A 27,572-nucleotide genomic window follows, 5' to 3' on the forward strand; every position below is an offset into this window, starting at 1 on the left:
CATAAAACAATGAGTTTAAAACCCTAAACTCTTAGTTCTCAGAGGTAGCAGCATTGCTAGCAACAATATTCGTATTATTTTTTTCTTTTCATGGCGGGCGCATAACAGCTTCAGCTCATCTTTCACCTTTCTTCGTTGCAGTTAATGCTCGCCTGCGATTTCGCTATGCTTCAGCAAGGAGCATCGGAGAATGTTTTGCAATCCGCCTTCTTCACAAGCCCACTCTGCGCATGCGCGCCTCTTCCCCTCAGCACCACTCGTTGAAAATGAAACCGCCTGCTCGTACCGTGCACGCGCAGTTCGTGTTAGTTACAGGCGCATGCGACAGATGGCGGCAGCTGCCAAGCACACACGCTTGCCACTTCGCAGGTGCAGGTGGCTCCTCGTGGAACCAGATATCGCACCTGCGCCTCCAGCCTGCGTTTGTTTGCAGTCAGTAGCAGGCGAATTTTCGCCATTACCCAGAGGGCCCACATCTTGTAAAAAAGGCAGAATATTTTGTTCTTATTATTTTCCGATGTTGATTTGATGTTCAGTCATGTCACCTTTCGTTCCTCGACAAATTATCTTCTTTTTTTTTTCTCCGTTATGCAGACACAGCATGTGAAACTACGAAATGAAATTGGCGTCACATTTCTTGTTCTAACCAAACTCGTCGGGTTTATTTTGGTGAATTGATTTCATTGAAAGGGCAATGCAACTGTTCGCTGTGCTCGCTTTGCTCGCTTAATTAATGTCGATTAGCAGAATCGGAGTGGTCCGATGCTGACGCATTAACCGTACTACTCCAGCCACTAGGCGATACCTAAATGTGAGGTTGTACTGTCGTACTTTAGAGAACCACTTGGTGATGTGCTTGAAAGAGAAAGGCCACTTAAGGCAAAGCGTCTACATGGCAAATCGATCAGGTGCTTTTCTTAAGTACTGTGCCATAAAATCTAGCCTTACCCACTCTAACCTAACAAAGTGGCTTTCGTATGGGTAATGCTTTACTGTTTGCAGTAACGACAATTAGAGTTGACACTATCAGCAGCGCTGCATCGTACTACGCTGCGCTGTTTTTCGTCATGCTCTTCTTTTCCTTGCGCTGTTTTGTGGCAGTGCTGTTTTCTCCCATGTGCTGTTTTGACGCGTGTTGCTTGTTCACTGCGCGGCTTCGCCGTTTGGCCGTTTATTGTGTGCGGTTCTAACGCGACCTCTTTTGTTGTGTGCTGTTTCTTGGTGTCCCCGCTAAAAACTCACTTTTGTCTGACAGGGCCTCCGCCTTTTGCTTCACAACTGACAAGCATTAAAAGTAAACTGAAATCTGCTTTCGATTTTTAGGAAATTTTTACTTTTTTCAGGCCAGAATACCTTCATGTCATAGGTTTTTTTGTGCCTCGGTTTCTCGGTGATAGTAATAAGGCATTTGAATCATCTGTCTTCTTCACATTGCCCAAGAAACTGAGCCGAACTTTTGAACTTGGTTACATGACGTCGTGGGCAAGAAAGGCATCGATCAGCAAACTCCTAACTTCTCTCCTATTCACTCTCCGCCAGATCCTCGATTTGATGAGAAGTAAATTTCTTGAAAGTTTAAAGTCGTTTTCGTTTAAACGCAGCGTCAATTTAGCGTACGTACGACGGAAAGCTGGAACACTACCCGCACGTCAGAATGGGAGCAATTATTTATCCGTGTTCCCGTGGGCTCAAGATACAAAAGATAATGATGCCCTGACACCAGGAGACTTGCGCAAACTCGGCAGCTTCCAAGCCACCGCAGGCATCCACACGACTGCGCTCTGTCCACGCAGGCTAAGCGCACCCAGTGAGAGTCCACTACAAAGTGTCGCAAGCATGCCGGCCCTTTTAAGCCCTCCAGCATAGCTACTCACCGAAGGACTCCAGCTGCAGTTTCGCACGAGCGCAGCACAGACAGCTACATGAGCCAGCGCGCAAGACCACATGGAGGACGCTGCAGTCTCCAACCGTGGACAACTTGATTGCAGGCGCGGAAATTAATTAGATGCTCGGGTGCGTCGCGTGGTGCTTAATCGCTCCTCCACCTCCTTTCTGGGGCTCCAATCGTTGCGCGAAACTTGGGAGCCGCATGGGCCCTCACTTTCAAGCGTCATTTTGCGTCCTCAGGCTGCAAAGTCCTCTGCGACACAGCATATATACTACGTTGGGACAGTGTCCTGCGCCTCGCGGACGATAGGCGTAGTTATAAAGGAATCTTAAATGAATGCAATTAGTTTAAAGAGATGGGGCAGAGGGCTTAGCGCGGGGAGATAATTTCAAGCGGAATCCTGCTACCCTCTCCGGGTGTTGTTATGGTTGGCCATTTTTCCGGGTGAGATATCGTGGGCGTTAGCATCAGCTGCGGTCTCAACTAGAGAGCCTTTAGGAAAACGTGGTCGTAAAGGGGGTCCCCTTATGGTTCTTGACTTTCTCTGCAAGAACTAATACGAGGTGTCGGCATCGGTACAGAGGTCAGCGATTTTGTTTTTCCGACACACTGTTTTCTGAAATGGTCAATTTCGTATTTGTTTTTTTTTTATAGAATATTTTACAGTCCGCTGAGTGTAATACATTTACGGGATAAACAAATCCCGCTCATTTCACAGGCTGTTTCTCTATTCAAAACTTTAAGAGGTAGTCTGCTCTTAAGGTCCGCTGAATGCGCTCACATTTGCAGAATTCCGCGTACGAGTTAACTAACCCGTATACTGCGACTGAGAACATCTTTTACCTCATCAGAGGGACTCGTGCCTTGATCATCTGTCAAGGAAAATGTCACAGGCAATAATGCAACTGTAAGCGTTCCAAGTATGGTTGAGGAAAAATTGCGACCATTTGGCGGCATTGCGGGATTTATTGTATAGCTGTCGTAATTAAACTAGGTTTCCGGTTTTGGGCTAAGCAGTCCACAGTAGCTTTGAGCAGCAAAGAATTTAACAAAGAAAGTGCTCTTTACGCATTCTGATGTGTTGTATTATATGTCACTTTGCCACATCACTTTTTTCATTTTCTTCAAACTGAAGTAACTAGCGATCACACCTCAGCGCTAATACAACTGCCTTGTTTTGTTATTAAATTTACCTTACTATATTTTTAAAAAATTTATATAAGTTCTATATTTGTCCTTTCCTTTTCCAATCATTATGTTTAGCCATTTAAGAGAATGTCTTACACAGCGCATTCTTTTTTCCTTAATGAGTAGTCGTGCAAAAAATCTTTTCGTATTTTTCATACTTTTCCTATGCCAAACAGTTTTTCTCGTTAGGATCGCCCCATGACGTTTTCTCCATAAAATCAGGCTTCGAGAAGTGATATAAATGTACAAGAACCCAGATATAAGGTTCCTAACTTGGGCATCACGGGAGTGGAATTTTTTCGGTAGCTCGCTGTTTTTTGCCAGTTAGTGACCACCTCAACCAACGTCGGCACTTGTAAACAATTCTGGCAAGGAACATCACGCTAATCAGGCGTACTTTTTACAGAAACGAGTAAGAGTTGCACTCGAGAGAATTGTACAGGAACTAAAAGACACATTGCTGGAGGCAGGTCGAACAGGAAAAACAGGCCAGTTTAACTGTCAAACCTAAAATATCCGGCTCAAGTGTATCATTCGCGCTAAGCCCTAAAGCTACTTACTGTGATATTTTTTATTTCATCTTCCTGAGTAGGATGAGATGTGTCTCAATAACACCACTACTGTGATTGCCCTTGGGCTAATTTCTAATTGGGAACGAGCTTAGCACCTTTCTCATAGTACAGCGAAGCAACAGCAACGACAACAACAACAACAACAACAACAACAACGAAAAACAAGTTAAACTTGTTCTATCAGACTCATTGTATTTCTTCTTAAGGGTGTACAAGAAAAAGTATGCAGGACGCCCACTGCGGTGTGGTTATTTCCATAATTGTGCAAACTTTATTGGCCACAATTCACATATAGTCGCTAGGATGAAGCTGAACACTAAAAATTACTCTCATTATGATGAATTAGCCCAGAATTGTCTAGAATAGCTTTGTTACTCCTGATAAACAGTGCAGTGGCGTGCCAAAATGTACAGGGCAACAGTCCTCAGCGAGGAAGATTTTTCTGAGTAAAATTCTTTTTTAAACTAGTAAAACCACAATGCGGAATAGGAGGCTTAACATGCTGAACGAACACTTTTTTGGAGTTTGATTCTACTGCTGGGTACAAGAATACGTAAAGAACTTTTGTTGCTCTCAAACCGGCTACAATTTAATATATACTCTAATGAGTAACAGAAGGATAAGTTGTTCGACAGAAATGCCATATTTTCCTCTTCTTTCATATGTAACTATTAAGAGTGCGTCTCTAATCCTGTCTCATGACACTACTCTAAATGAAGGACAAACCATTGACATGCTTTTAAATACCTCTAAATATAGTCTTCTACTTTTCAGCTGGAGCCTTTTCCGTAATACCTTGATCTAAATATACCAAAGTATAAGCCCAGAAAGAAGGGCAGACAAAGACAAAGCGATCAAACCCTTGTTGTAACGAACACTTTAGAAAATCCAAGCCTAAACCAATTCCTTAATTTATTTTGTAGCTCGCAAGCATTCGAATTTTTATGTTCATTTCTTATTTTGGTTTCGCATGAGCACTGCGTTCCTGCCCGTGATATGAGTGGAGCATTAGAGATGTTTTAGCGTGGAGGCTTACACGCTAATAAATATCACGTCCCTTCACTTTTTCTCTTAAGCAAAATGTGGATATAAGTTCGGCTTAAAGTTTTCATGGCCCACGGCCTAGGCGACCGCGGGCAAAGAACCGAGTGATGGTCCTGTTTGCCTGCAGTCTGTTGTTTGGTCGGTAAACGTAGCCGGGCGAGCAAAGGATAACTTGATTAATCCGAACATAGTACAAGTACCTTTGTTGAAACAACTGTTTAAATAGGAATCCTTATTTGTTGCAAGGACGTATATTTGCGAGAGTTGTCAACTCTTCGGGCATGTTTGTGTCGCATCCCAGGAAACAAAGAGACTGCGGAGTGTGTTTGCCAACGCCGAGGTGGCTCTGTCGTTATGGAGGTCGGCTTCTGGGCCGAAAGAAGCGGTATCGATCCTAGCCACTGCGGTTGCATTTCGATAAGGCAAAATGCTAGAATTCCGTGTACTGTGCAATGTCAGTGCACGTTAAAAAGCCCCAAGTGTTCGAAATTATCCGGAGTCCTCGACTGTGGCGTCCTTTATGGCCTGAGTCGCTTCGGGACATTAAGCCTCATGAAACGAAAGCAAACCATGTAACCGCAAGGCCAGATAAAAGCCCCGGCGTTCATCATCGTGAGTGCTTAATTTGCGTGTTAGATGGTAGCGTTTTGCTGGCTGAAAAATTTACGACATCTTGACACTTTTTTCATGTAATGGTTTATTCACGCCAAATTTTACTCTCCGTTTTGATATAATCAGTGGTTACAAATATTTACGTCATAAGACTGAAAATATTATTTTCGGGCCTCAAACACTGCCAGCGTGAACGGATTGTACGGCTTTTTCCCGGTAACACGCTATTGTTTCGGTACATGACGAAATTTCGCCTTTGTTTTTCTTCCGCACTAAGAAGTACAGGACAAGCTATAAAATATTAGAATACGCAGTCTTATACCGTCTTTCCCGGCATCTTACTACTGAAATATGCATAGCTTGGCCCTTTTCACCTTCTCTCTCTCTCTCTGCAATTTCTTTAACTCTTTGTGCATTTTATTTTTGATAAGAAAAGAATCTGCCACGCTATCCATGGCGCACTAAAAAGATGTGCGCAACATCCTGGTAGCTTAAGTTCGCTATTATTTCAGTACACGACGAAATTTCGCCTTTGTTTTTCTTCCGCACTAAGAAGTACAGGACAAGCTATAAAATATTAGAATACGCAGTCTTATACCGTCTTTCCCGGCATCTTACTACTGAAATATGCATAGCTTGGCCCTTTTCACCTTCTCTCTCTCTCTCTGCAATTTCTTTAACTCTTTGTGCATTTTATTTTTGATAAGAAAAGAATCTGCCACGCTATCCATGGCGCACTAAAAAGATGTGCGCAACATCCTGGTAGCTTAAGTTCGCTATTATTTCAGTACACGACGAAATTTCGCCTTTGTTTTTCTTCCGCACTAAGAAGTACAGGACAAGCTATAAAATATTAGAATACGCAGTCTTATACCGTCTTTCCCGGCATCTTACTACTGAAATATGCATAGCTTGGCCCTTTTCACCTTCTCTCTCTCTCTCTGCAATTTCTTTAACTCTTTGTGCATTTTATTTTTCATAAGAAAAGAATCTGCCACGCTATCCATGGCGCACTAAAAAGATGTGCGCAACATCCTGGTAGCTTAAGTTCGCTATTATTTCAGTACACGACGAAATTTCGCCTTTGTTTTTCTTCCGCACTAAGAAGTACAGGACAAGCTATAAAATATTAGAATACGCAGTCTTATACCGTCTTTCCCGGCATCTTACTACTGAAATATGCATAGCTTGGCCCTTTTCACCTTCTCTCTCTCTCTCTGCAATTTCTTTAACTCTTTGTGCATTTTATTTTTGATAAGAAAAGAATCTGCCACGCTATCCATGGCGCACTAAAAAGATGTGCGCAACATCCTGGTAGCTTAAGTTCGCTATTATTTCAGTACACGACGAAATTTCGCCTTTGTTTTTCTTCCGCACTAAGAAGTACAGGACAAGCTATAAAATATTAGAATACGCAGTCTTATACCGTCTTTCCCGGCATCTTACTACTGAAATATGCATAGCTTGGCCCTTTTCACCTTCTCTCTCTCTCTCTGCAATTTCTTTAACTCTTTGTGCATTTTATTTTTGATAAGAAAAGAATCTGCCACGCTATCCATGGCGCACTAAAAAGATGTGCGCAACATCCTGGTAGCTTAAGTTCGCTATTATTTCAGTACACGACGAAATTTCGCCTTTGTTTTTCTTCCGCACTAAGAAGTACAGGACAAGCTATAAAATATTAGAATACGCAGTCTTATACCGTCTTTCCCGGCATCTTACTACTGAAATATGCATAGCTTGGCCCTTTTCACCTTCTCTCTCTCTCTCTGCAATTTCTTTAACTCTTTGTGCATTTTATTTTTCATAAGAAAAGAATCTGCCACGCTATCCATGGCGCACTAAAAAGATGTGCGCAACATCCTGGTAGCTTAAGTTCGCTATTATTTCAGTACACGACGAAATTTCGCCTTTGTTTTTCTTCCGCACTAAGAAGTACAGGACAAGCTATAAAATATTAGAATACGCAGTCTTATACCGTCTTTCCCGGCATCTTACTACTGAAATATGCATAGCTTGGCCCTTTTCACCTTCTCTCCTCTCTGCAATTTCTTTAACTCTTTGTGCATTTTATTTTTGATAAGAAAAGAATCTGCCACGCTATCCATGGCGCACTAAAAAGATGTGCGCAACATCCTGGTAGCTTAAGTTCGCTATTATTTCAGTACACGACGAAATTTCGCCTTTGTTTTTCTTCCGCACTAAGAAGTACAGGACAAGCTATAAAATATTAGAATACGCAGTCTTATACCGTCTTTCCCGGCATCTTACTACTGAAATATGCATAGCTTGGCCCTTTTCACCTTCTCTCTCTCTCTCTGCAATTTCTTTAACTCTTTGTGCATTTTATTTTTGATAAGAAAAGAATCTGCCACGCTATCCATGGCGCACTAAAAAGATGTGCGCAACATCCTGGTAGCTTAAGTTCGCTATTATTTCAGTACACGACGAAATTTCGCCTTTGTTTTTCTTCCGCACTAAGAAGTACAGGACAAGCTATAAAATATTAGAATACGCAGTCTTATACCGTTTTTCCCGGCATCTTACTACTGAAATATGCATAGCTTGGCCCTTTTCACCTTCTCTCTCTCTCTCTGCAATTTCTTTAACTCTTTGTGCATTTTATTTTTGATAAGAAAAGAATCTGCCACGCTATCCATGGCGCACTAAAAAGATGTGCGCAACATCCTGGTAGCTTAAGTTCGCTATTATTTCAGTACACGACGAAATTTCGCCTTTGTTTTTCTTCCGCACTAAGAAGTACAGGACAAGCTATAAAATATTAGAATACGCAGTCTTATACCGTTTTTCCCGGCATCTTACTACTGAAATATGCATAGCTTGGCCCTTTTCACCTTCTCTCTCTCTCTCTGCAATTTCTTTAACTCTTTGTGCATTTTATTTTTGATAAGAAAAGAATCTGCCACGCTATCCATGGCGCACTAAAAAGATGTGCGCAACATCCTGCTAGCTTAAGTTCGCTATTATTTCAGTACACGACGAAATTTCGCCTTTGTTTTTCTTCCGCACTAAGAAGTACAGGACAAGCTATAAAATATTAGAATACGCAGTCTTATACCGTTTTTCCCGGCATCTTACTACTGAAATATGCATAGCTTGGCCCTTTTCACCTTCTCTCTCTCTCTCTGCAATTTCTTTAACTCTTTGTGCATTTTATTTTTGATAAGAAAAGAATCTGCCACGCTATCCATGGCGCACTAAAAAGATGTGCGCAACATCCTGCTAGCTTAAGTTCGCTATTATTTCAGTACACGACGAAATTTCGCCTTTGTTTTTCTTCCGCACTGAACAATTTCGAAAAAAGGACAACACGCTTATCCACTCTGGCTGCCGGAAAAAACTACCCGACAAGCTATAAAACATTAGACTACACAGTCTTAAGCCGCCTTTCACGGCATCATAATTATTACTGAGATATGCATAACTTGGCCGCTTTTACTTTCTTTCTCTCTGCAATTTCTTTAACTCTCTATCCATTCTATTTTTTTATAAGAAAACATTCTGCCAAGATAGCCGTCGCACACTGATGCGCAACATTCTGGTATCTAATGTTCAGCTGCAGAAGCTCTAATTTTCTTCACCGGTGGTGGCATTTTATCTGTTATTTTTTTTCTGCCCAGTATTCACCATTAACACGTCTTAAACGCATCTGGGGAATGACTAAGCTTTCGTTGTACACACGCATTTCAAGAAAGTGCAGACATTTCTTCGAAGTGCAAAATGCCACTAGTATAAAGAATAATACCGAAAGAATTTTTATTACTTTATTTTGATTATTTCTGCGTATAAAATAATGATGACGTAAATGAGGTTAGACGAAAACAGCCACACAATTTTACAAATACAAATTCTGACCATCATGTTGTGCTGAGAAAACTACGCTTTTCTAATTCGAGATAATCCCTAAAATTTATTGTCAGCTACATAGCCCCTAAAATATTTGTCGTGCATGGAGGTCATTCGTTTTTTTCTGAAAAATGTTTTGATAACAGAATGCTACATGAAGGATTATCAGCGGCGCAGCGCCGTATGACTTCATTTCAAGCTGATACAACTAGCACGTTGCCACCCTAAAGCCTTCCACAGATGCGAGTCTTCGTGCTGAATGCGAAATGCTGGAGGCTGATAAAAAACTTCAATTATTGAATTGCGTTCACACGCAATTCAATAAGAGAGTGTTTCGGATTGCTGTTGAATAGAAAATTTTGCGAAATCAGTTTCAGATTAGCTTGGTATTTGCGAAATGGTCGGCAACTTAGCATACAATACGGCAAAAAAAAAGGCCATTCGCAATCCTTTTTGTTCAAAACTAATGCACTCAGTATCTAACAAAAAAAAAATATTTCCCACTTATTTCCGGAAAACATTGTTCTCGAACCTAAGCATCTTAGCAGGGGCCCTTTGTCCTTAGCAGTCGATTAACTGACTGACTTTACATATTTTCATAAAAATCGTATGAGGTTTTGTCTGACGTGCCAGATGCGTTGCCTTGTTGGTACGGCCTGATGTGCTTCAAATTTAGCATAGGGTACTATGTATACGCATAACCCCGCAGTGACAAGGTGGGATGGTCAATAAACATAATTTTAATAATTTAGGTAGCTCGTAAAGGATTTCTGAATTACATCTTCGTTATAATAATGTGCTGGTCAAAGATGTATGTGAGCGAAGAGTTGCCACCTACGCATATCTTCAGTTGCGCATTACTTTTAGTAACCGACTGTTCCTGATGCTTGAAATCGAAGAATTTCTGCTATTTCTACCACGTGGTGTTTCAGATTTCTCAGAACGCTTGCAGTATTTGTGCGCCAGAGCATCGTTCGCACAGTGCTCCAGCACTTTATCTACGACACTGGAATATTAATCCCATAGTGCTCCAGCGTACCAGCTGGGGCACCTGTATTTACGACACTTGAAAAATAAAAATAAAAAAAGAAGGAACGTATCGTCAGTACATTAGCACGTCTCAGCAGGGTCCAAGTTCAAATTAAGCCTTCTTTCACGCTGCAAAAGGCCACAATGAGGCGCAAATTCAATCGCGCGCGTAATTATATATTACGTAACGAAGAGCGCGCACCAATATCTGGCCTGCAGAGAGAAAGAGAGCAAACGCAAGAAGAAAGGTGGGTGTGTGGACCTAATTGAATTCGTCTGATAATCAATTTAAACCCTCGCTTTATTGAATTCTTGCTCCTTACAGGATATCCGCACTCCCCAATCTCCATCTACTTGTTTTATATCACGCCTTTCTCTCCCCTGAAAACCTATTCCCTTTCCCTCCAACGTCATCAACTGAAGTGGGGTGAGTGTCTAGGAGGCTGTGTTACCAGAGATCCCTTCACGGACCTCTTGGCACTAGATATGCCGCTTGGAATTCAATTTGCGCGCCACTGGATCGAAATCTCGTTGTTTCGCGAACAGCGAAGAATCCCGTCGATTGAAGGCTGGTGCCCAGAGTAGCGTAAGAAACCGAGTACGCGCATCACCGCTCCTGATTCGCAGGCGAACCGCAGCGCGGCGAACTGGCGTCCCTTTCCGCACGCACTTTGCGACCGGTGCTTGCGTTCCTTGTTCCAAGAGCACGCTGTACAAGGAATAGATAAATATTTTACAAAAGCTTTTCTTGCTGAGCGTAATGAACCCTAAATTGTGAAGTATAGCGCCCGGAATAGCCCACATATCCAATCGGCAAATATGGAACTCATTGAACTACGTTGCTACCTATGTTTGGAACTTTCTTTGGTTATTTTTTAGGACAAAAAAAAAGAAATGCATTTTCCTACATGTTCGGAGGCGCTACTAACGCTATCGCCTGTTACGGGGAGGTGAAAGTACACACGGGAGGAGCATGCTTCGATATTGCTGCGGCTTTTGACGCAAAACAGTTTGCATGAATTTAAAGTCAAATTTCTGAGTGAGTGAGACTGGAAAATAGCAAGATGTTCACTTTTCCATGAGGATATGTTTGAGAAAGTAAACATTGCAGTTTCCAGCCAGCGTTGCCGCCTTTCGTAATCACCAGACGGAGTTTATCATTGTGGTGACAGGGCTGCAATGAATTACGGGAACATGGTCGGTTGCTTTTCGGTCTGCATAGCGTTTATCCTGAGCCTAAACCTGGAGGAAACAATGAACAATTTAGGCACATTTTCTGGTCTGCGTTTGGGGCGAAAGTTTTAAGAAGGTTGAAAAAAACGGACAGAAATAAATAGACAAACAAGGCTTTTGTCTTGTTTCTCTCCGAGCACTCCTAAAAATTTGCAATTTAATCAAAAAGTCTGCTCCAAAACTCCTGGCGTATATGTTTGTTCCGTAGACATACAAGTGGACTCAGGTGAGCGCTTAATTATCTCCCTTGTACTCGGCTCTCGGCGCTGGCTAAAAGGAAGCTACGCTCTGTATTCTGCATTTTTCTGCTTCTCTTACGACCTAATGAATTCGTTCTAACACACTGTGGCGCAGCGAAACATGATTAACTAGACAGACGTCTCTCTACACGCTAGCGGCTTCAGCAGGTTTCGTTTCTTTGCTGTTTTATTACAATTTAGGAAGAAAGCAAAGCAATGCTCCGTTTCGTACCTATGGAAGTACAGTTGGGCCATGCATGTACCACAGGGAGCCGGTGGCGGCACAAGCAAATTGTCCTCATTCATTGCGGCGCCGCGGTGGAGCAATTTGCTTCCTTTTCATCCACGCTGTTTTGTTCAGCACACGTTCTTCCGTCGTCTCAATAGCCACTATGCCTTATTACAAAAAAACACTGCGCCTCTAACCCTAGAACTCTTTTGTAGCGTGAGCTATCACAGTCTTGCCGTTTCGCGTGCTCCCTCCGTCGACCATACTGCGCATGCGCGAGGAGCGAGAGACGTCACTGCGCACAGCTGGCGCATCTCTCCGCGCGCGCTCGCCGCTGCCGCCTGCCGCCGGCGCAGAGCCACGTGACGTCACTGCTCACGCTACGTATATCCTGGCCAGCGCCTCCTCTATACTTTCTGTGCCTGGGCGAACGCTCTCCTCAGGCCGTCGGGCGCTGGCTCCGCCGCCGCTCGCGGCTGCCGCAAGGAGGCGCTGTGTGAGTAGAATACGTCGCGCGCGGCGGGTGCCTCGATGCCCGCGCTCATCGTGGATACGAGAAGCTCGGCTACTGCTGATCGGCCGCGCGGAGTACGATTCTTGTTTCTTTTTCAAGGATCAGGCTGGGCGCACTTCTGCCGTGTCATTTTCAGCTGCAGGGCCAACCATTACGTTCATGAAGAAGGTTTATTGGTGGTTCGTGGTTCACGATATCTGCAACACGACGCAGCACATACACGAACATTTTCCGGATGCTCGCCAATTCGACGACAGTGCTGATCCGCTGCTTGAATGGCTTGAAGTCACTTTCCCTATGTATTTAGAAGGGCTAAAAAAAAAAAGATCTGGGCATACCCGTGAATTTCTCACAGACGAAACCTATCAGGCAATTCTGATCACTACCTATTCTACAGTGGCGTGTGTCAAATATCTGCAATAGGATCGCTGCTGAATTTTCGGGTGGGGACGAAAAAGAACTCATCAGTCAGCATGCTGACTGAAGAGTTCTTTTTCGTCCCTACCCGAAAATTCAGCAGCGATCCTATTGAATCCTTGTTTGGTAGTTTGCGAATGTCATTCGGGTGTAACGACATGTTGGATGTTGGGGCTGCATTGTCAGGTCTCGAAAAGCTACTGAAGACCGGGATCGCTGCGTCTGATTCAGTATCCAATATTGGCCACAAAGAATGTGCTTCGATGCCAAGACTCCTACCCGCTGACGTCCTTTCTTCTGCGCAACCAACTTCTACTTCAGCTCCAAAGCCTCCCCTGATGTCGACTGTGCAAGCAGCGCCAAAGCTGTCGAGACCAAGATTGGTGCTTCTGAGGCTTACTACCACAATGTTTCCACAGCACCTGCCGTCGCTTCAGATCTCGGCTACCGCTTATGTGGGCGGTTACATTGCACGAGTTGTTGGCGAGCATATGGATTGCGAGAACTGCCTTACTTTGTGTACGAAGCCGGTTAGCAACCAGCCACTCCTTCAGTTCACCCGACGCCAAGACCGAGGTGGGCTGCTCTACCCGTCAGATCAACTTCTCTTCGTTCTCGACACATTAAGAACCTTTGCTGCCCGCCCCCTGCAGGACGATCAGACCTTGAAAAAGCCTATCACTACATTAGTAGAGCACGCTGTCCCAGCCCTTTGTGCTTCAAAGTTGCTGAAGTGCAAGAGCGATGGCATCAACGAGCTCATGAACCTTATATCGGTTCGTTTCCTGAGGCCGCTTCTCTGCAACTACGCAATCAATGTCAGTACGTGACAAGCATGACATAAGTAAACATTTCACAAAAAAGCCCCTTTCGCGAAAGTACGCGAGGCTCTGAGGATGGCGTACGTTTTACTGCCGTGTAGAAGTTAGCCTCCACAATAAATACTTTTTTTTTCGAGTTTGAGTAAGTGTTGACTCACAACGCACTGATATTGAATATATGAACCTCTATATCTGCGCAGCGTTATGTGCAGGCATATGATGCAGCGTCTCACGTTACATAGCTGGTGGCACTGACAGCAGGGAGCATTTTTCGCGCGTACCATACACGCTCAAGTTGAGCGTCAACGATGCGATTCGAGACACCATGCAGTCTTGCAGGAAGTGTGCGGCAGATCAAATGATGAAACCAGTTGGCAAAGCTGCACATTTTCTGGCGCCAACTCTGGCCTCGGTGGCGACAATGGTAACTCAAAAACTTTACGAAGGAAACGCGGGATCAGGTACCGCCTTGGAAGCAGACTAACGGCTTTACGTGCTACTTACATGAGTAAACAACAGCACGCGACGGAGCTCTTTCAGAGCCCAAGCTTTCAGTATTAGCTGCTGCCAAGCACTGCTTTCAAATAGAGACCCTCAGACAAGTGAACTTAAAGGTGACAGAACAATTATCCACGCAGTGGATTTAAGCAGGCGCGCGCTGTCATATCAGCGCAGCAGACGACGCGCGAGCGCATTGCACAGCAGTAGCCGCAAAAGACACAACTGAAATGGTCCGATTACCCTTAGCGACAAGTGCTTCTGAGCTCCTTTTTAGAAAAAAGTTTTGATTGTACTTGAAACAACATGAATGCAGCCGTAAATTCAACGACAGAACAACTGCGAACGGTCTGTCTGCGTTTCAATGAGCGACGGCGCGGCAGTGATCCTACTCCGGTGGCGGCGCTTGGCGGCGAAAGGCCGTACTAGCCCCGACGGCGGGCTCCCATTGTTCGCCTCTCGTTCTCCCAGGCACAGAAAGTATAGAGGAGGCGCTGTCCTGGCATAGCAGAGCTAAGCCACTGCCAATTTTTTCGCTCTGATATTTGGCTTTCTCCGGTTAGCTTAGCTCCGACGAATTTGTTCCCGTTGTTCATATTGCACATGTCTCTTTCTTGCTTTTCTGCTTATCTTTACCGAGCGCGAGAGACCTTGCGATTCCACAATAATGCCCTATTTATATCTTCGTCTATTTCGCCATGTACTCGCGAAAGTTGCAGAAAGCTAACACCGCCGCTCTTAAGGATAATGACTTGTTTAGACATGGTATGCTACTGAGATGCTCGCCTTAATATTTACGAGCGGTACGTTTAGCGTGTTAATAGTCCTTTAAAATGCAAGGTGCGTTCCTTAATTTTCTTTCTAAGAGCAATAAATATCATGAATGCCAGCAGTCACTGAAATCGAGGAAGGCATAGAGGAATGTTTGAGATTTTTCACTTGTGCAGCCCAAAAATGAAAAATTCGCAGTGAAACAATTTTCTACCTGCAAGATAATTGTTAAGAATCTAGCATAAAAAGAAAAACAACCATCTGCATCCGGTAGGATCCAAAACCACTACCTCCGCATGTCGCGTATGGTGCTACCACCTGAGCTACGTTGACAGCTGTCGAACCTAATTTTCTGGTAGCTATGTTGAACGTAATCTAACCTTGAGAGTGTTCAGCAGCGACACACACAACCATAGCGGCGGTCGTAGGGATGTCCCGTAATACTGCAAGTGCCACTTGGAAGGTAATCGAACGGTTTGAGGACACCTGTGCGAGAGCCTTCTAATGCTACATGCGACATCAACACCATCCGAACCAAGGCCCTCGTTAAACTATTCAACAGACAAGAACAGGGAAATGAAGAGCTCGTTACGACACACTTACAAAGAATGACTGAAGTAACTGATACCATGGAAAGCATAAAAAAATGTTCCCATTTATTCTTATTTGCAGTGTTTATATGCGGAAAATTATTAGCGTAATTATTTTCTTTTTACCGTAAAGAAAATGTACTAGAAAGTGGAAGAAAAAACAACAAATGCCGTGTTCGAATCCATCAGACAATTAGCGGCTATGGGTAAATAATCACTTCATTATTGGCAGGGTAATCTGGCAAATTTTACTGCCGATATCGCAGAAAGAAAGGTTAAGTATTCCGCATGCAATAAAGAGATGCCCACGCGGAAGCAATTTCTGGTTAAAGCAAGTGGAGGCGCTGCATGCTTTGCCTCCGCGTATTTGATTTGCACCCGCTTCGACGCGTTTATGGAAGCACAATGTGTGTAAGAATTGTGTTCATCACCTCTCTCGTTCCGCCTTTCTCTCCCTAATTCTCTTCTTTACGCAGAGTGACTTCGCAGCAATTTTTAAACACTGTCTGAAATCTCTACTTTTCGTTAAAGCGTTTCACTAGCTGTGTCTCCCTTGCTCTGTCTTTGTTTTATTTTTCTAGTTTGAAAACTTCCACAACCAAAAATAGTAGCGTTAGTGCTTCCTCCTTAGGATGCTTACTTCTTTTATGACGTCTTCAGCTAATTTTAACTTTTTTTTCAGTTAAAATCGTGCACAAATATTATATAATGAAGAACAAAGTAATCCAGAATAACAGAACGTTGAGCGAGTTGGTGCATAAAGCAACGGAACTGCCGGACAGCTAAGCCAGCACAAGCAAGAGAACAACACATGCACACTCTACAAACTGTTTATCTGACAGAAAAGAGGCATATTTTGTTGGGATTGCGGCATTCCGGTATTGTCACCACTGTTGCGACTGCTGGTTGTCAAGGTAGAGAGGCCGAATTGTTGGGCATTCCGCGCGGCGTCCACACAAGGGAAGGCCGGCCGAAGAAAGCAGACACTGGAGCAAACAATATGGCTCTGTATGCACTATTTACACAGCAGTAGAAAGGTTCGGCGCTGAGACCGATAGCGTAATGCCTTCTCGAAATGTGCTCGCTCGAATAGTGGAGACCCCAACACTGCGTCTTGCTGTCTGCTCATCTTCCGACCTCGGGGCTCGTTTTTTATACCCTAGGTGGTTGGCGACGGTTGCAGCCCCTGCCCCTCATGGACGGGGATACATCAGTGGTAGTCCGCACAGGCCCCGGCTAACATGGACAGGTGCGGGCGAGTGACCGCTGGGAGCTCGCAAGCGAGGCGACCTTACGCTGGGCCGATGAGCTCGGCGCCTCCCTTCAACATGAGGCCAGCGGCGTTGAAAAACTGCGCTAAAAAAGCTCAGGCACAACATTTTATAACAGACACTCACGCATGTGACTCAGGCATGATGCCTTCGAATACACCCACCAACGCAAAAGCTTTCAAACCCAGGAGGAATAAGAAGGATTTTGAAAAGGTAGAACTTTTATAATTCATCGGTTATAATTCATCTTTCAAGTTGATCTCTGGCTGTGTTTAGAGCGACCATGCTATGTGTCACGTGTCTGTGTTCGCTGTTATAAACATGCTTATTTTTGGTCAAATAAAGCGTTGGTAGTTGGCGCAGGTGTAGCTCTCCTTGTGCTGTCGTAGTTGCGCCGCCGTTTTTTTTTTGAACTATGGTCGCATTTTTCGGCATCACCGATGTTTATCTAATAGACTGATATTGAGCGAACACAAAATTTTAGGAAGCACTGAGAAATGAGGGTTATTTGAGTGTCCTGAATCCTCTGTAGATCACAGAAATAAAACATTGAAAAAGCAGCAAGCCCTCGGAGAACTCGAGACTTAGATTTCAGGGTTTATTTTCTTTCATATAGTAGTTTGGTTGCTCATTTTGATCTTAATTCCTCTCTGTGACGTAGCCAAAATAAAAACATGCTTTCCGATTCATGGCCGTTTTCCCAGCAGGCAGTGTATGCTTGAAGTAGTGCCATATCTCTTTATATTGTACAGTCCAAGGTCTTCAGAGCAACAACGTAAGTATTATTACCACTTTATTGACATACAGGTAGCAATTATCACAGTTTTTACTGACGCCAGTGGTTTTTTAGCTAATACTAACTCACGTGCAAAGCCGAAGAAATGGAAATAAGCTTACGGCACATTAATGGAGTTTCATGCGAAGATTGAACACTGACCGAGTGCATCTGGTGTCTAATATCACCGCGACCTTATTATTCAAGCCAGCACTATTTGTCGCAATACAACTGGAGTCAAAATGCATCCTCAAGCAAACCGTCAAAGAACTCTTCTCTAACAGAAAACTATGAACGAATTGCTGAAAACAAACAACTACAAAGCGTCGCATAGTAATGTAAAAAATGAGAATTTAAAAGGGCTCGACAGCTGTTTGAATATTTATTGCTGCACACATCGTTAAAGTGCGAGCGGGAAGAACAGTCTCTGCTCCATCGTGCATTTCAGACGAGATGCGGGCGGCTGGCGCCACTCTGCTATTCGCTTTTCTTCACGTCTGGGTGCAACCCGACCGCCCCGTCGAGACAGGAGCGCATTACCAGGATCGATCCTGGGTATGGGTGTCATGAGGGAGGCTCCTTACGCAACGGGACGCTGGCACAGCGATCGACCGTGGAGCTTCAGTCGCCCCTTGGAGAAAAAAGCCCCCGCGTCGTAGCAGCGTTTGTCGACGGCGCTTCTCAGAAAAGCAGCGCACAAATGGACGTTCCTGTCCCTGCGGACATGCATTAAGAAATGACCGCTTTAGGAGTTATTTCAGTACCTCCACTCTAGGTTTTGTCCTTCGCTTAGCAAGCCTCCACATGCACTTTCTTGCTTGATCAGCTTTCCATGGCGCTGGCGTATAGACAACTTAACGTGATAGTGAACCGGATGAGAAGGCTTGATGTGTGGATATGGAGCAGACTAGCCAGATAAAGTTTCTTGCCTTTTATTCCAGTGAGATCTTTCATGCCTACCAAGCTGTGCTTAGGACTACATTTTTAAGTCGTAATTTTTATCGAACCCTACTGAGGACCGCAAAAAAACAGCATAAAATGCGTGTCGAGTTTGTTTTTTCAGATATTTCTCTTCCAGATGGTATTTCCTAAATTATTTCAGTTAAATATTGCCGCCTGTCTATGACAGCAGTCTAACAATCGAAGAACGAAAAGAGCTTCGAAAAGTTGAGAAGGTTCAGGGGACGGATGAAATAAACTCGATGGCGTTACGCCCGAGAGTAGTGACGCTGAATTACTATCTACGTTTAGGACTGATAGTCGCACTGCATTGATAAAATATAACGTTTTGAACTATATTTTTCTACGCAGTTGTGACAGCATTTCTAAACAACGCCCTAGCAATCACCGTAAAAAATAAATCCAACACAGCACCTCTGATTTACACCCGACCGAGAATACGACGACGTCATGCGCTCCTGCGAACGTCTATAAAAACGATCATAGAAAATAAGTTCGGTGTAGTTATGAGACTAAGTCATCCGGAGTAAACTAAAACGTTATTTTCTCTCACATTTCTTTAATACCACCGATATACAGATTGAAAACTGGCAGTCATCACTCCGACCTTCTTGCCTGAAAAAAACAATGATGTTTGGAAATGCAGCATCGATATTCAGAACTTATGTGCATTGCGTTTTCGGTGACTTAACGAGCTCCAGATGGTGCTGCTATTAACGAAGTGACACAGAGTTGGGTCTGTGGAAACTAGGCCGACGGTAGGATAACTTAAGAACCTAATTAATGATTCCGTATGCCTTGCGTTGCTGTCAAAGCGGCAACCGATGAAAAAATGGTCTTGGGCAAGAGTAAGGTATGTCACGTACCCAGGGGGTGACATTAGGGAAATTACCGACTGATTACCGAGCGACCTCAGAAAATTTTGTGAAGCGTCGTCAGTGAAGCTACCTAGCCTGGTTTTCTTTCCAGCCAAACATAGATGACCCGCCAAAGAAAGCATGTGAACCAGTTGGCGCTCGAAAATTACCTTGTGCATAACCAGGTACGCACCATTATTGCTCATTACGTAAGCAGTGCGAAATTGTGAAGCCTGCATATTCAGGAACACTATTTCGGACTAGGGTGAAGGCGTCAAACAAATCAAGTGTTTACGTTACACAGTATTAATCGTAAATGCTTCTTCGCTAGTTATTCTGCGCAGTTCAGAACCCTTTGTGGGCAGTTTTTATCGGCGATAATTCAGACGTTCAAAAACAGATTAACAAAACAGCAATTTCTCTCTTGTGTCGGCAAATGGCGGGTTTAGGCAAAAAATTCCCAACTTATATTTTCCAGCATCGTCCGTGGGACTGTAGGAAAAAGTATAAACTGAATGGGAAAGGCGGGCAGTCAACATCTTTGCCGTCATTCTATCTGTGTCTACATAAGCGAACCAAAATCGCTGCCGTTTCCGAATCGTCCGCTGATATGACGCACACTTCTCTTCAATTTAAGTGCATCTGTTTTGACATTTTTGCTGACGGCTATCTGACGTCAAATGAAAGATTGGCGATTGGCGAAAAGTGCTGTCTCAAGTGCAACATGCATTCAGTATGAAATACGAGGATCTCCAATGCGGATCTCAGGTTCGACTGTGCATGGCTACCTTGAAGGAAACAAAGGAAATTAATTAGCTTTTTTTTTCAACGATATGTGCTTATAAGTAATCGTTACGACTCACTTATTCAAGAAATATGACAGAAGCCAACAGCCACAGAAACCAAGGGGCACGGGGGATTTTTTTTAAAATTCATTTATTTATTTTGTGGTGTTGATCAATTTATTATATTACTGAATATGTCATCCCTTAAAGCTAACTGATTAGAAAAGCAGAAGAAAAAACAACCACATGCCGCCGGTAGGATCCGAACCCACGACCTCCGAATTACGCATCCGGTGCTCTACCTCTGAGCTACGGCGACGGCTGTCAAACCTTCTGCTTTCGGGGGTATTTATGTTTACAAGTAACCTAACCTTGAGAGTGTTTTTTAAAAAAAAATTCCCCCGTGCCCCTTGGTTTCTGTGGCTGTTGGCTTCTGTCATATTTACAACGAGCCCCTCATTCCCCTTCTTTGTTTGCTTAATTGCTTAGTGAGGGCCTCGATTCTGGCAGCCTTGATGCCATAGGAAGCATAAGAGGGTTCTCACACAGCTTCCACCCTCTCCGTTCGATGACGTTCTACGTCACACTTGCGGTAACTCAGGACGTTCTACGTCCGCCGCTTATGAACGTGGGTGGCGCTGATGAACACTCTCAAGGTTAGGTTACTTGTAAACATAAATACCCCCTAAAGCAGAAGGTTTGACAGCCGTCGCCGTAGCTCAGAGGTAGAGCACCGGACGCGTAATTCGGAGGTCGTGGGTTCGGATCCCACCGGTGGCATGTGGTTGTTTTTTGTTCTGCTTTTCTAATCAGTTAGCTTTAAGGGATGGCATATTCAGTAATATTATAAATTGATCAACACCACAAAATAAATAAATGAATTTAAAAAAAAAATCCCCCGTGCCCCTTGGTTTCTGTGGCTGTTGGCTTCTGTCATATTTACAACGAGCCCCTCATTCCCCTTCTTTGTTTATTCAAGAAATGTGAAGCAAAGGGAATAACAGTACTTAATTTCTTTTACGCACAGCACTCTTCATTTTGATCATCTGCACAAAACAAGCGGCCATTTTACGATGATATTGAAAGACGTCAGACGGGCTTTAAACCCCATAATATTGTATTCTGAAAACACAATCGTCCGTTTTATAAGAGAATTTTTCTTTCTTTAGAATGTTGCTCGAAGTGCCGCACCTCGCTTGACGTCGCGCGAAGTGATTGATGGTACTACATGCTAGCAAGAAAGAAAGACTTTTTTCTAGTCTCGCTGCATACCAAATAAGGCACTTCTTGAATTCATGGAAAATAAGATACCATTAAACGTAAAGTCTACTCAAGCTGCGAAAGTGCAGTAAATTGAAAAATCAAGCAACCAGAAAAATATTCGAGCTTGAGTTCCTCTAAGAGATGGTGAGTTCTATGTCATTTATCTCGTTGAACAAGATGTATCATGCAGAGGGCGCAGTACGGTCACGTGCTTTATTTAGCTTACGACTATTCATGTGCGCTAGCGAAATACGTCCACGTCAGTAGTTTCGCAAAAGTGAAGTATTCAAAAGTTTCGTTGTCGCAGATTTTGTGAGGCCTAAGTACTCAAGGACAAGGGATGTCACGGAAGGCCACGCTGGGCTCGTCTTCTATTTGTATTAGTTCCGGAATTCCGTTGTTCCGCATCACGGAAAGATCATCAATGATAAGCTTCCGATGTACTGAAAAGAGCACTGCAGTAACAAAACGATTCGTGCGTCGTCACTTCGCTGCAATATCAAAAGTAAAGAGAAATAGGGAACGCCGTCTCTTGAGTTCAGAGCAAGTTTTCCCATTCAGCGTTGGTGAAGAAAACAGTGTGCCGCTGAAATCGTCCAACGCGAAGTTTTAGCGATACTTTAGATAATTCATGTCTCAAGCTGACAAAGAATGACATTGTCACCTCGAGAAGCACGCTAATTTGGCGCCGGAATAAATTTTAGGAACACTTGATGCGCTAGCCCTAAATTCTGAAGTCCGCACGGCCCGCTCTAGCGTACAAGACAGCAAGATGGACGAAGCCATCTCAAAACCGCCGAACACAATCCGAATCTAGAGCTAATAAAGTTTTCACTCACTCACTACAAGACAGCTCTCCATCTCGCATCCAATACAGCAACGGAGAAGCTGCTCAGCCTCGGGGTTCACAACACCTTCGAAAAGCTCAGGGGAGCACAACTGGCAACGCAGCGAGAGAGACTCCAGCAGACTCCCGCTGGCAGAGCGCTCCTATTAAAATTAGGGTATACAGAAATTAAAAGACTAGAACGAAAAACTGGGAGCATACCAGACGATATCCGCTGCACGCTTAAGGTAAGCTCGCTGCCAAAAAACATGGATCCGAACCTACATGAAACCAGGCGAAACGCGCGAGCAAAATATGTAGAAAAGTATCTGGCAGGCAAGGCGAATACGGTATACACCGACGCCACGCAATACCCCTACAAAAGGGGGAATATAGAGCAGAAAGCCGTAGCTGTAGTGATAAATTCGGACTGTAAGGAAATCATTTGCGCATCGGCATGGGATTGCACAATAACCGAAGGAGAATAAACGGCTGTTGTTCTAGCGGCCGTAGAGGAATATCGCGCAAACAGACCCCTAGTAATACTCACAGACTCCAAAGAGGCATGCCGTAACTATATGAATGGCAGAATCAGTCGGAAAGCACTTCGCCTTCTTCTTCGCGCAAACTTTCCCAAAGAACCAGTCAGACACACTATTTTCTTGATACCGGAACACACTGGAATCGAGGGCAACCAGAGGGCCGACGAAGTAGGTCGCGAGCACACGAACCGAGCGCTCCAACACGCGGCCCATGAGGAGTTCTTCCGGGTAGTCCCGGAGTATTCGGAGATATTGAATTATTACAGAGGAATGAGGGCAAAGTATCCTCCCCCACAAAACCTTTTAAATCAACAAGAAGCAGTGTACTGGCGGCAACTGCAAACGGGAACCTTTGCGAACTTACATATACTAAGCAAAATGTACCCGGATCAGTACAGGGACATATGCACATGGTGTGGGGCCAAACCCACCCTATATTATATCACGTGGGAATGCAAAAGAAACGAGGCTTTCCATAGAATACAAAATCCGAGTGCGGGACAGTGGGAGAGTTTGCTCTCCAGCGGCGACCCGGTTCTCCAGAGAGAACTGGTCATCCATGCCCAGCGAGCAGCCAAACTCAGCGGTGCCCTGGAATAGCGGCACCGACCTCTGTCGACCGTAATAACTTGTAAAATAGAGCAAATAAAGTTTATCGTATCCTGTCCTATCCTCCTCCTTCACTGCTGCTCACCGCACGCCCTGATCCTGTGCAGCCGCCGATACTCCGTCTTTAGCGGCATACATCCAGAGTCGCCTTCTCCGCTTGCGGGAATTTTCCACTGCGGTAGACTTATGCTGCGTTTATTCTGGCTCTCTTCCAAACTTATCGCGGAGCTTTCAAGGCAAGTCTGCGCACAACAAAGCGCAGCTACCGACACCGTCAGAGCCCACCACCACACTCGGCCATGTCACGTGACCACCGCATGCACCAACTGCTAGCGCAACGGCAAAATTAATCATGTTAGGTGGTCTCATGATGTCACACACACCGGCGACCAATCGCCGCGCGGCCATGTCACCTAGCAGCGGTCGCCTGCCAACTCGGCCGTGCCACGGGGTCTGATGACGTGACACACCCAGTTGACCAATCAGGACTTGGCTAATTAGGGTGACCTAGAGTCATCATGCCTGTCTCGACTAATCAGTGAAGTGTGTGACTAAAACGCCTCGTTTTATTTTGTGATTACCCACCCCATGATTTTTTTCGTGATGAGGCTCCTAATCCTAATGCATTAAAATTTATTAGATGTGCTAACAGTGTCAACTCAGAGCACATATTACTCCCGAGTAAATAAAAAAGTCACACGTCTGCAAGAAGCAGCCTAAATAGTATCTTGTGATGGACAGTGCTGTTAGATCAAAGACAACTCAGCCTCCCTGTCTACACTGTCAAGTTTGTGCGCTCGTAGGTATTTCTGGTTTAGAGCTCCCCACCTGGCTCGCAAACGTCGGCCCGAACAGCCACAGTGTTACTAAAGTTACGAGACACAGCTATACGAAGGCAGAAGTGCCGGTCAGGAAACAAGGGGTAACGCTTTTGTCTATATAGCTAAAGTGTCATTGTGTTTCTACCGCTTTCGTACATGAAAGCGAAAGCACCAATAAGTATTTAAGATTCCTAATTGACATATTTCAGCCAGTTTCTCATGACTATGGCTCTCTGCATTCATTTAGAATCAGCTACACGTAGGAGTAACGCTGTTACCGTCGTCACCGGCCATGCGCATGCAAACCGTAAGCGACATATATTTCTCTCCTGTAAACGGTACTATGCTGTATAACGAGTTACGTTGAGGAGAAGGCGAACAACAGGCGCTGTCATGCGCATACTCTCAAACAAATTTCCTTGGCTATACATTAATCTATGAGATTGAGAAGACAGCTTTAAGAAGTGCACTCACAGTTATACTGCGAATACTTGGAAGCGACCGTTCGCGCATCTCGTAACTTCCGTTTGCCTCCAGAAAGGGGCTCTGAAGCGGAGAATTTCCGAGTGAGCTCAATACCCCGACTTCAGGTTGTTAGCTTGCCTTAGAATAAAGAAATTTCCTTTTTAGTGAGAAGACGCCGTCGAAAAGTAGCCGTTAAAAGGTGTCCTCTTCCGAAAAAATGCTTTTATTGTAACACTCACAATGCTTATCCAAAACGAACGCCGATGAATAAATACTTTTCCTGTTCATTTGTCATAACAACCTGTATCTGCACATTGCCTTTTTAGACTGTAAAAATTTAAGCTTTATAAAACGTAGCATTCGCGATGAATATCAGTGGCCTCGATGTTTTATTGAGCGGATGGCCTGTTCTTGCATAAAATTAAGCGAATATGAGCAGGTTCCTTGACCGCTTCTGTCTTAGAGGCTTCAGTTGATTTCCTGGTGGCTGATTACGATGCTGGGTTTGGGACGGCCTTGAGAGTGCACAGATACCTTAGACAGCATTGAACTTGAAATCGGCGCTGAAGAAACTTGGACTCCCTCGATTCTGCTACTAGGACGAAGAAGAAGGAGGCCCAATAACAAAATTAGCCTCAGGGGACAACTGAAACGTGCCGAAAGTTGGAAAACTGGGGAGCAAGATATGAAAAAGATATAAAAGGAAATATTATGCATCGTAAACGACGTACAGTCTTTGTCAAATTTTAGAGCCCAGGAGGTTTGCTTCAAAGCACTATTGTGGCGCTCCTGTAGCACTGATGGAAGTCCTACGCATCGGAGGGAGCAGGACGAAAAATCTTCTTACCTTCAGGAGATTTGGGACGCTGAGGACGCATTACGAGCAAAGCAGTGTGGCCCAGAAGCAAACCCCCTGGGCTCTAAACTTCTGACAAAGGCTGTACGTATTTGTTTCCAACAGTGTCGACGCTCTGGATGACCAACGCACGAAACGTCAGCATACTGAGAAAGACTATGTGAGGCCGCTACTGCAGTCGATTAGGTTGCGTTGAACGCTGTGACACTTAAGCCGGCGAAGCGTTTGTGGCGCAGGTCCGTTGCGGTTAGTGAAGGTGTAAAACACGCTGTCAGTGGAGGTTTCCATGTCAGCCATGCAGGATCGACGTTCTCAGTTGTGGTCCGACAACACCAACAACCACTATTTTCTTTCTCACTGAAATTCAAAGAGCAGCTTAAGCTTACGTGGTGCCAGGAGCACAGATACGAAATATGATAACTGTTTGATTGTTGGCGTGGTGGTGGCAGTGCCTTGGAAATTGCACCATGGTGTAGGAGATTTCCGAGCTCATGGGTGGAATCCAGTAACTGGGGGTTGACTTGTACAACGAGTTTTAGAAATTTGGTCTCTGATTTGCTGATGATAAGTTTCGCAGCACTATCTGCGTTTACTAACAGGCTATGGCTCACACGACCTAGAGCCAATAGCTAAGCATACAGGACATACACAACTTCCTTCCGCGTACACCTGAAACTAGACACATAAAATGATGAGGGACAGGTTTAATTATAGTAAATTTAGATTACCACAAAAAAACTCAGAACTTTCCGAAAATTATGTCTATAGGCGTTTTTAAGTTTTTCTATAAGCATTTATTTAAAAAATGCACACTGCCACACTACTGACCACTCTGTTGGTGCCACGATGCGGCGGAACTGTGTTAGTTAGACCCTGGTTAACCTCGCTTATACTCTATGCTAGCTGTTTTGTCTTCTTTCATAAAACTCTCTGGTTCCGTACAGTTCAGCGAGCACGTCCTAGTAGACGTTACTCTACCAAAGTGCACCATATAACTTCGATATTTGATCCCAATTTCACGTTGGCATTCACGTGGTGACGAAAGTCAAAATGCAAGCAGAGACAATAGTATTTCACAAACGCATATAGTAGCAGTAGTTGGAGGATATTAGAGAAGCGGCAACTTGGGCCGCAATGAGCTAAACACAAGTGATTATGGGTTGGTAATGGTTAATAACATGCACATTTCAAGTGAAAAAATATCGAACCAGGCAGACAATATGTGTACAAAAGGAACACATTGCGTTAAAAATATGCTCGTTAAATGCGTCATTTTTATAGCATCCAGAGTGTGACGCTATTCAGCAGGCCTGAAAAAAATAAAAATTCTCTCGGCGGTAACCAGGAGAATCATACTTGAAGCGTATTGTACACGCTGCAGAAAATAAGTAACCGATTATAATTGCATTTATACTCCACCTTGAAAGCAACTGATTCCGGTGGTCATTTGCAGCCCCAGAAAAGTAACTGATTAATTACAGAAAAGTAATCGATTACTACTGCGTTATTTGCCATCCAACGTTTATTGCCACAACACACATTTGCTCACAATGAACTACTGTGACTTGCTTGACATTTTGTTTAACTTTCAAGAGGACTTGTTTTTCGGAATTGTCGTAGCTAATTTTCCCACGTTTCCTCGTGGAGACTTTAGCAGCAATACTCAATGTACGTGGTAGAGGGAAGGGCGGTACTATAACGTATGAACACCTTGCGCATCGGCTTGCATTCGTACACATGGCGGCTGCTGAATCTTGCATGCCGGGTAGCTTGTACCACAGCACAACTCAAGCTGCTCAAGACGAGCAATACGGAGATTTGAGCTAGTTTTCACAGGATCTTGGCGCCTACTTTTTCGGAGTCTGTCGTCGTTTTGAGCAATTTTCTCAAGCTGATGACGAGCTGCGCTAGGGTGCCGGTGTTTTTTACTTGGTTTTGGTTCCTTTAACTGCCACTGCCGCAGCTGACGCTACAGGGCACTGAAAGACAGTGACACTGCCTCACTCAGCAGTGGAGCAGCCTGCTAACGG

The sequence above is a fragment of the Amblyomma mixtum genome, chromosome 1 (assembly GCF_055824585.1).
Source record: "Amblyomma mixtum isolate Tamu chromosome 1, ASM5582458v1, whole genome shotgun sequence".
Classification (NCBI taxonomy): Eukaryota; Metazoa; Arthropoda; class Arachnida; order Ixodida; family Ixodidae; genus Amblyomma; species Amblyomma mixtum.